The following is a 12,131-nucleotide window of genomic DNA, read 5'->3' on the forward strand; positions in this document are numbered from 1 at the left end:
CCTGATTTCAATAAGCAGATAGTCTTCATTTGAAGTTTGCCAATTTGTATGTATTCACCAATATGTTTCATTAAGAAGCGATTTTATTCAATCCGCTTTAATTTTATCATAGTCATCACTCTACATCCACTTTCTTAACAGGGGCAAATATTGAAGAATTATTATTTCGAACAAAAATGATAAGATTAAATGATTAAGAATTAATGTACAGAAGTACAGATAGGCTCGCAGTTTGTCTCTTTATGTTTTATTTTCCACATAACATAACTTTAATATGTAAAATTATTTCAGTCTGTTTTTCATCTGAAGGAAATGAAAAGAATTTCAGAAAGTATTGTGATTTTGTTGCTAGAGTATGGAAATTTAAATGACCCTTGTCGATTTTGTTCCTGTAAATGTTATCAGTATAGACTGTAATGAACAATCTATCAATATTTTGATAGACAGCCTAATTCAGTTCGAGAACCGCTCATTAAGATAACAAATAACGACTTATTTTGACCGTCTGACTAGACAATGTTATTTGTTTCGTGTGGGGCCTTAAAAGTGAGCAATACATATAATGGAAGAGGTCATATTTTCAATTATTGAAGATTGTTCAGCACGACATTATTGTTGTGTGTACATTATTGAAGTATCTTAGTTCCTTATATTTGACCTTTAGTTTTACAACTTGTGTGGATCCAGTTTTCCTACATGAATACTGTATGATCATTCTTAAGATAAGGTGCTTACTTTTTAAATTTGTCTTTTGATGTCTTGTCTGTGGTATGCAGGCTTCACAACCTCTGCCCCTTTTCAAAATTCCATTATTTTTAGGTCCGTTCATTGTTTTGTGTAGAGCATAAATAATGTTTTTATTTGGTGACCATACGCCTCTTTTCATTAAATGACACTTATATGCCAAGGGTTGAAGGTGCCATGTCACCGCCATATGAACACACTTCGGTTGTTTTTTCATGATTAGATGCTGAATTCTGATTAAGCAGGTGCTAAGGTGGCGTTGACGGTAACATGCACTTTCCGTTTCCGACCATATACGAGCTTAAAGGAGGCTGCAAAATTTTCAATTTTGTCGTTTTGTTTCTCTTATTTTGTTGATATTGTATATAGTGATATAACTTGTAAAATATGCTGATAATAGTAACAGATGATAACCAATTGGTATCTACAAAGGAATAAATTAAAAGAATTTATCAAAAGATTTTTTTTAATAGTAAGATAAATAATTTCAACACTTTTCAAAAAGAATGATACTGTTATAAGTTTGCGTCTTATATAAACGACCTCAGTGAAAATTACAAGTTCGTTGTTGGTTTCGAAGTGTGTACTGACAAAATGCTACACGACGTACTCAGTTGTTTTGATTTAAGTTTAGATACAATCTTGTATTATTTGTTGGTGATTTTAATTATATACATTGTCATATTCATGAGCATAATGAAGATGAACAATAACAAATTCCGATGACACATTTTCTTATATTAGTTGTGCAATAACTTTTGTAGAAAAAGAATTTTTTTTAAGTGTGTCTGTATGTTCTACTGTGTAATAAGAGTATTCTCTCTTGTTCACTGTATTGCATTTGAAAATACAGCACTGGTATCTGTCTGGAAATGATTAATTCCTTTCTGAAAATGAAATTTGTTTTTGAATTATCTATATATCTTGCATTTAAAATATGATAAACAAGATTAACAAGCAATGGCGGCGTTTAACGAACACAACCCTCACACGACCCAGCAACAAGACCCTGGGCAAGGAGCCCAGGAGGACTCCAAACAAAAATAGGACAGGGCACAAGGCAGAGCACGAACTGGCTAATCACTTAACTTATTACTAAAAATGGAAATAATAGTAACCGACAAGGAAATTAAGGAAAATTAATAATTAATGAATTATATTAATGACCCACAAGGTAAAGGTACACATGGGAAGGGGAAACGATAATCGGGGAAGGGAGGGGGGAAATTAAAAACATAAAACTAGGGGCAAAAAGGAAAAGACTATTGTAGACGAGAAAACAATAAGGGACACGAACAAAAGTGTTACCAAAACAGTATGAAACAACAAAGAGATACATCTGAGGAACACAGAGGTGCGCCGCCTTAGAACGGTCAGATGCATAAGTACTGCTGGGGAGTTTAAACCGGTTAATAGTGCACCAAATCTCACTCTTAGCCCCACCACTTTTCCTTTAAACGAGGCATTGTAAATAAAATGTTTGCATGTGAATCTGTATTAAAAGTTTCATTAGACTTAGCAAATATTCTGCTAAATCAGACACTATTTTAAATATTCACTTGAAACATAATGTATACGGTAGCAAGACGTCACGTTCTACAACTCTACTTTGCATTTTGACAAAAAAAGAAAAGAAATGTCATTTTGTTACTTGCAAAATGTCTTTTAACTTGTACTAAGTTTAATATCTCTGAAACCATAATAGGTATTAACTTGAAATCTTTAAAAAGGATCATGAGCAAGCTCAGAAGGGAAAGATGTAAAACCCTTTAACTGAACTTAAACAATAGTTACTGTTATACCCTTATAAATCTTAGACAACGTTCTGAAATTTACATTGATGTCTGAAACCAGTACAGAAATTTCTCAAACTAATTTGAATTTAACTTTTTATCTTGGTACTTGAAGGTTTTCCTGTCATATATATGCATCGAAACAGTATGATAATTGATTTATCACTATTGACTGATCGTCAAGTCCTGTGATGTGTTTAACATTTAAACGAATTCATATTCTGTTTCCTGACAAACACACGAACAACGTTATTAATGTACGTAACGGCGAAAACCAAAAATAAATTTGCTTTATAGAAAATCATCGACGTAAAAAAATCGATTAAACGTAATTAAACAATATACACCGAGAAAACAATAGTATACATGTTTAAAATCAGCAAAATGAAAATGAAGAATACAAAGACAATTACATGTAATATAACAATTATCGTATATTGTGTATTTAATGAAACAAACTTGTTTTGCAACTGCAAATGTTTGTCTAACTTTAATCGGCTTAAACTTGTTAAAGTTTAGTTTAAATTGGAAAACCTTTCACGGACGTAATGAAATTTAAATACGAGTTGTCCATTCATGCATGTTTAATATATTTATGGTCTTCAACCTTTGCAATCTATGTTTTGTTCAATTAATCATGCCATCAAAAAAACCATAAATATTTCTCCCAAGAGTTTGTTTACTGAATTTGACCTCTAAAACAATCCATAAAGATGACAAGTTTTGCAGAGGAACGACATCATTTGTACTGATTGTAAAAGTACCAATAAACAGTTTAATAATGCGATCTAGGTCAAGGACAATATCATTTATACTGCATTCGAAATCCTGCAATCTTATTAAGCAAACTAATGTAAATTTGAAGTTTTACAAATTTGATTATTTGTCAACAATATGTGTCATTTAAAGACATCCATAATCAGCCTGTAATAAATCAAGCATATTCATCAAAGACATTGCATCCGCTTCATTAACAGAAATAAATAATGGACAAAAATGCGTTTCACAATCTTCGTTTTAGACACACAGGCATTAAAGAGTCTTAAGAGATCAGACTATATAAAAATAAGTGTAGAACAAACGAGAATCTTCCTATCGTACTGTAAATAAGGATTCAATAATTGTGTTTTTTCTTGAATACGAATAACATTTGATGTGAACTTGTACAACATAAATGAATATGAACAACATATAATTTGTTTCCCAGTTAACTAAGAGGGAAATTATCATTTTCATTACAGTTTTATTACAAAGATTGTTTAATTCTGATCTTACTTGAAGAGGGTCAGTGCATATTTTCTATAAGAACCATCAATTCTAAATGATACATATTTCGCGCTACATTTGGTTGTCATAAAGCCGTTAATAATAGAAATATAAGTGCAATAGGAAAGAGCGTATGTTGAATGTCTGACCTGTAAGAATGATAAAAATTTCAATATTGAAGGAGAATGTGAAACAGTCTAATGTATAATTTTTGGTAAAAATATTGAAAAAGAAAAAACGATAAATAATTCAACAAGACCAAATTATATCATTATTTTGTCTTTAAAATTGTTAAATTTGTTGCATAAAGAGAAAATTAATCCCACATGAAGTGATATTAGATGTTTTTTTTTAAACAAAAACCTTATGTTTAAACATTTATTTCATTTCAATTTCAATGAATTATGTGTCTTGACATTATCTTCGATAAATTTATGAGTAAACTCTCTAAAACCGACAGAGTGTTTAGTAAAATGATAGAAACAAGAACACCAAACAACCAACTTTAGGATATTATATTGCAATACTTAACAATTTCATAGACAATTGAAGTGTATCTGAATTGACTTCAAATAGTTGAAGACCTTTTTGGAGTATTTATACAGCTGGGTACAAAACTTGTTTCCCAAGAACCTTATATTGCATGTCTTCAGTGACAAATAACTACTGAAGATGTTCAGCTTACTTAGGACAAACATAATTTGGTTTTCACCAATGTTCAAAAGTTGCCCATAATTTACAGTTTTGCATCACATAATTAATTATGCCATATAAGCTATTATATGCATTGTTTTAATCACAAAAGTACGGTTGTAGTCTTTTAACGATATGTAGTGTACATATTTAATTGAGTATGAAGCGTAAACTGAAGTATACTGCCAGCATTTAGCCTGCGCACCAAATGGAAAATATTAATATGTCATTTTTCATTACATTAATTTAATACCAGGACACAAATAAAATGAATCACATTTGGAAAACAGTTTCTTGATTTCATGGAAAGTTGATGATTTTTCTTGCAAAACGTAGTGTTTGATCAATTAATGTACTTTGTCCCCTAACAGTATAACAGTATAATAGTATAATATTGTGCTCTTTAGCTCCTGTTGCATTTGTATATTTCAAAGGAAGAGCAGTCAATGCGATTATGACAGTTTGATACAAAATTAGTTCTCTGTTAAATTGAAAGGAGTATGTCATAATTTATTATTTTTATTATTTGCAATGTTTGAAACAATGATACATAAACCCAAGCAACTTCTATTATTAAAAGAATCATTCAGAATTATATTTGATTTTGTATAGATGAAAGTCAATCAATAAGCATGACGACATGGCCGAGTGGTTAATAATCGCTAGCCGCATTGGTTCAAACCCCGTCAAGGGCAAGTCGTTGTTTCCTTGCACTCATTGCTCAGTACTGGTTGGTTCCAGGAACGGATTCAAAAGTGTGTCTATAAGCTTATAGCTTTCTACACAATAGAACTAAAAAAAATTCTGTATAAACCAAGCATTTTCCAGTATGATAACGTAATGGTACTGGAATGAAAATAATTAAAGAAATTGAAATAATAGTTAAGATCATTTTCTTGTATTGTTCGTTCGGGTTTGGTTTCGATGAGAAATTGATGTATTTGACGATATTTGTGGAAGTAAGTAGACTGGAACTTTAAAATACCCTTTCTTTTAATTAGCTTATACTTGATTTTAATGCACCTAATTATGCGTCTATGAATAACAGTGAAAATAAAATGTGTCTGTATGTTAAAAATATCCTAACACTACCCACCAGCTGGCGACCTCTGACGTCAATGGTTAAACCGACCAAGTTTATGAGAGACGGTGCAAAACATTAGATAGCCACAGTTTAATGCACATCTTCGCACTTTATTTGAAAAAAAATTACAACGGTTGAAAAAGGTTACAACGCCATTAGCATATACTCATACTTATGATGACGAGCTCTGCTCTTAAGAATAAGCAAAATAACGTCGAGGGATTGGGCCTAAGCGTGCCATACTATTAACAAATTATTTTTTGATTAAAGACAAATTCCTTTTTGTAAATGTAACTGACATTAACTTAACTGCTTATAATTGTTTTCCAAATATATGTTTCTTAGTCTCAAACGATGATAATCATATTATAACATCTAAAACGCTTTAAGACAAAACACTTTTTACGAAAATAAGATTCATCCTATCGTACTGCTTGTACTTTTGGGTCAATCACATAGAAGTTCATTTACCGCAATAACAATTTGTACAGGGAAAGTAAATATTTCTCAATTAGAATCCATTGAAATGCAGTCTAAAGTGTTTCTTCATAATGATCCTGTATTAAAATGTAAAGATATTCTATCCTGGAGGTAAAAGTTTGACTTAAACTGACGAATGAATGGCCTAATAGCTCCTTTGTTTACCATATTACACCATAATTAGAAAGAAAAAGAAATTAAAAAGAGAGAATTATAGGCCAATAAGGAAGTGGTTAGCTAAACATCCACAAATAGCATTGTTAGATAATATTCAATTTATCCTCCTCCCTCCAGACAAGCACTTGGTTTCCAGGTCTAAAATTTTATACTAAATTTAAGTGTATTTTCATGCTGATTTAATGGAGCACTTTGTACTTGTGTTTTGTATAAAATTTTGATAACCCACCCTTAAATTGCATAGAATGATATTGAATTTAAACGGACATGCCATAAATTCAATATGAGATGCCATAAAGTTATTATGAGTAAGAATTATTTGATTATATTTTATTAAATTTCATGGAAGTTCTTATTAAGCTGTAGTTTTTAATAGTTTAATGCACCAAACAATAATAAGTGCACTTGGATTTTATCAAATGAACATAAGACGTTAATGGGGCGTTTTGATACTACAGATCGTTTCAAAGATATTAGAAGTCGAGAGTATACAAGTTAGAATACAGATCGAAGTTTTAAGTTCATCTTTTTTTAAAAGTACATTTGTAATCCAATCAGAGACTAAAATGCACAGATATATAATGGTAATTTTCGAAAAGTTTTATCGACTAAAATATTTAGATACATGGAAATAGCAAAATAAATTGGTTGAGGATGTCATCTTAACTTGGATTATATTGAGTTAGGAGTGTAATCTTGAAACATTTTTTATGGTTTGAAATTAAGAATCCACTGGGCATACATGTTTGTTTACAAAAAGAAATGAACAATTCATGTTTGCAAGAGTCTGGTGAGCGGTAATTACGACAAACAATTATTATTTTTAATTTAAAAAATTTTCAACGCTGGTGCCAAACCGCTGTTTAATGGATTTAAAGTGCAATTATTTCTCTCTGAAAATTGATTAAATATATGTCATTCATTCTTCCCTGTCATTTACACACAATTCATTTCATCCCGTTTCCTAATTGAATGATGACAAACATATTTAGGGAATAACATAATCAACAGACCTGAAATCTGAGATCGATTAAGGTTTGCAAACGAATTAGGGAAATGAACGGTACATTGACAGATTGCGTTTGAATAAAGCAGCACAAAATTAAGTTTCAGTGTTCACCCATGGTTGAAATACAAACACAATAAAAGACAGAAGAAAACTAAATAATTATCTACTTTCATAATTCTTTTTAAAGACGTGTACTTATGGCATACAAAAATACCTAAATACTTTTTTATGAATACGTAATTTTCGGAAGAATTGCCGGAATTTATACGATTGATCGTATGAGTAGAAATATTTTCTCATGGTTTTGTATTCTGCATTTGTTATCTATATGAACATTATGAAACATTAATAAATAAAAGCCAAACACTTTATACCAAACATGTAAAAGTTTGTCAAACTCTAACACTCTAATCTCGTATATACATTGCCATAGATATGGAAAATACTTATCCCCATAAGACCCAAAGTAATCAAACATAATTAAATTGTATTCCTTTATAATAATCCCGTATTTACTAAAGAGAAAATAATAATATTATTTTGGTAATGTGACAAGTTGAATGTAAAGAGGGACACTCTATTACTGTAATTCTTGTCATATAACTGCACGATTAAAAACAATAACAATTTCGGAATAGGAAACAAATACATTAAAAATGTATTATTAGATGAAAAAATAAATTCCTCACACAAAAAAAACTATAAGGACAAAATTATATTCCAGTATTGTGCTCCTTGTTTTTTTACAATGCTGGTAACATAATAATTATCAAGATTATATCGTTCTAGGGATGTATTTGTTTCACACGTGACACAATTGAGCTGTATGAAACTGTGAACTAAAATAAATAATTGCGCTCAATCTTTAGGTCACGCAATAGCAAGTTAGACGAATCAATAGTTATGTTTACGGAAAATGACGCAATTAAGTGTAATATTTTATTTAATATGAAACAATTATCGCATGAAATGTAGCATTATTGCACGTGATTTTTAGCCATTATTGACATTTGTTAAGTCTGTGTTGTTATGATTATTTTTTTTTAATCCTGCGATCGTATCGAATGCTTCTGCCAACCTATTCAAACTTAAGATTTAAATTTTATTCAAAACTTAAGGTTGAACTTTATCATTGCATCAAAGCGCGCATTTTCAAACAAGAGTGTTAAATGTACATATTCCATCTTACATTTTTCATTATAAATCTAAGGTAATTTGATTACTTTAAATGTATCAATCTGTTTTCCATTTATGATACAACAGTTATTGAAACTTAAGGATTACAAACCCTAATGGAAATTTCCTAATTAAGAATCATTCGGTTTGCTTTGGACTTTTTTCTTATAACTATATTGGAAGCCTGTGGTCCAGAGGTAACACGCTCGCTAAGGATGTGAGAGGTATGCAGTTTAAAACCCAGTCAAGGCCAATGATTCTTTTTAAAGTGTTTTCTAGCGATTTTAACATTTTCTTCTTAAAGGAATTAGCCAGGATATGCAAGAATAAAGTATGTCTGTCTTAAAAACATGTACATAAATTTTATAATAATTATAGTGAAAGTTAGAAACTCTGGCCATGCAAATTCCGAATGTATCAAACTCAAAACTCTTGTTGGTAAAAGTGTTTTATATTTTTAGAACTAATAGATATATGGAAATACTTTTGATTTCAGTTTGATTAGATTTCCTACATACGACCACTGGTTTTCGTTGTTGGAAAATATACGCCACTTATGAGCCTGTGAAAATGAGAGTTTAATTTACGTGCTTGCATTTATCTAAGATGAAAAAAGTAAAACACAATGAATTCTTGTTACTTACACTTTGTAAATTATATAGGTCAAAAATGAAAACAAAGACTTAGATAATTTCTACAAAACACATGATAAATATGCAAAATAATCCGTCTAAATATGTAATGGTGATTGAACTTTGAGCAAAAATTCAAAGATAGGTGTGGCACTAAAAAAAATAATTAAAAAAAATGGATGGTGAAATTTTCTAAAATTTTTGATATTATATCAACACCGAGTTTCTGAAATGAAATAATAAAAAAATGGTATAAGGAAATTTTGATATCTATCAAGATTGAAATTGACATGCAAAACAAAACGATAGTAACTTTAGTAGACATATAAAATGCTGCAGATAAAGCAAATGCTTTAACAAAGGACGTGTCCTACTTTATAAATACCTTGATCGTCTAGATAATGAAAGTTCACATTTCCTTGCAATGATCGCAGAGAGAGCATTTACTTTCTTCTTTTATGTTAGAATATGTATTACTTAAGGTAATATACGCAGAATCTCCCAGTGAATTGAGCACATAGCTTTCAAATTTCATTAAAATGTTTTGTTAGAGATGTGTCAGTTATTCATTTGGATTTATTTAATCAATGATGACACTGAAATCATTACAGAAGATTACATCGTCGAAACAATTTGCAATCTTTCCTAAACAATTAGTAAGAAAACATTTCAGACAAAACGGCGACATGCCCATTTTATCAAAAATTGAAATATCCCGATATGTAGTATGTAAAGCAGCATGCCTCCAGATTTATGCTAATTTTCGTGACATTAAAGTCTGTTAAACGTAAAATAATATTGAGTAAGCAAACACGCAATATAAACATTGCAAACGTATTTTCGTAAGTAAGACAGTCTAACGTCTTACTTTTATATCTTGTTTATAATATATAGTACATTTTTCTGACTATATTTGTATTAATAAAACAATAAAATCCAATAAAAGCAATAAGTGCATACGGTTTCTGTAGTGCATGTTGTATGATAGCTGGAAGATGAATCAAATTAACGAAAAGAATTTTCTCCAAGGCTATCAAACGATTAAACAAAGGCCATTTGTTTAAAATATTTTGCTATGTTCAGATATCAGATAAAAGCTCGCTCTCCGTTCCAGTTTAAAAAAGGCCAGTCAGTGTAAAGGTTGTTTTGAGCAAACATTACAAAATTATGACATGTATGACATTCATCACAGCTTCACTAAAATAAGTTTCCAAAACAACACATCAACGTAGAAAATAAAAATCATCCACAGTAAATCTTGATAAATTATGTAATCCGTTTATTTAAAGTTAGCTGTTTTTTTAAGATTAAAAATTGTTTAATTGAAACTAAGTTTATTTGATTTCCTATTTTTACAAAAAAATGGCCACTTAGTAACTTTTAGGAACATCAAAATGAAAAAGTTTGCGAGAAATAAAAATAAAATCATTTCTGAGGCGCAATGGACAATATTCTGTGTTTTAAAAAAACTGCTTGATAAAAAACGAAACAAGAGAATAACGATACCTAGACGTGTCTTTATAACAGTATACCTTTACACTTAATTCAGACATGACAGCTTATGATTTGGATTCGTAAAATTACCGATAACATAAAAATGCATATATTTTTCACTGTTAATAGACAGTATATCATTCACCTATTATTTCTCGATGGATATCTGTCATTCAGACCGGATTCATTTCCTTCGTTTCTTTAATCAATGATGGCACTAAAATCTTTAGAGGATTATGTCGACGAACGACCTGCAATTTTGCCTGACAGCTGAGATATTAACGAGAAGTTGTCAGACAATTTAGCAAAATGTACTACATGTACTATTTACACACATTATGTGTTTTCCCTGATCGCTGTATAACAACAATGAGATTGATGTGGCTGGAAATAATCTGACTTTCCTTATTTCTGTTCGACTTCATTTGGAAAAGGGCAAATTGTGATATGATGTTAAACTGTGCTAGTCATATTAAAATGCGCGAAATAAAAGAAAATGCATCAAAATAGTAAGTCATAGTATCATATCTTAATATTGCTTCTAATAAAATATAAATCATTGTATAAAATGTGATAAAGCTTATCAGATAATATGTAAAATTAATTGTAAGCTTCCATTAAGTTAATATTGTCAATATAAGGAAAACATGGCTTGAAAACCAACTACTTAACATAATCTAAAACACTACCTCACTTAATGAATTACACTTAATTTTATTACCCTGCTACTTTTCACTTAATGGTATAAGGAACAATGAGCGGCTATCAAATTTACCCGCATAGCACTTGATATTATTAGAACAACAATTCTATTAAAGGCTATAAAATGAATATCAGTAATATAAGGAAAATAAAATCATTCAGTTCCGCTTTCAAAATGATTTCAGGTATGGGATCATCACTTTAGAAGGAGGGAGAAGAATTAACACTAAATCTTGAAAATTTCCTTATAATTAAACAGGTATAAAATGACATGAAGAAGGTATATATCAAAGTAAAACATAAAGAAGAGTCAGCTTCTCGATATAAAACTAATTTCAGCAATTGCGTATTATTCAACCCTCGCCATGTTATCCATGTATATATACCGGTAAAAACATTAAGTATAACAACCAAAACTATTTTAATAGAACCCGTTTTCATTCTTTTGGCGCTCTGATATGTGTTTATCGCCAATGTTATTTTTCAGTTTCATTCTTTGACGATATAATTATTTACATTTTTCAAACATTACTAGTTGCAAACACCCGCCATGTACTAAAAATAAAACTTCTGTGGGTAACTTAATGAAACTTTATATAGATCCATTTACTCAATTAAAGATCATTTTTGTACCCATATTTTTTCCGTACCTTTTTCAACTGAAACCTATGTTGTTTTTAAATAATAATTATTAAAATGCCCGTTAATTCTGTAAAGTGAAATAATCTGCATAGTATACAATAGTCATACTTTTTACCTAAACGGAAAAGTTAAACTATTCTAAAATTGTCTGATAAGTATTCAACAGTGTTTTTATTTGGATGCAACTTTTGTCGTTTTGGACGTTCTTTTGGGATTTTTTATTTCTCTCTATTTTATTG

The sequence above is a fragment of the Ruditapes philippinarum genome, unplaced genomic scaffold (assembly GCF_026571515.1).
Source record: "Ruditapes philippinarum isolate M1 unplaced genomic scaffold, ASM2657151v2 ctg2060_1_1_1_1, whole genome shotgun sequence".
Lineage (NCBI taxonomy): Eukaryota > Metazoa > Mollusca > Bivalvia > Venerida > Veneridae > Ruditapes > Ruditapes philippinarum.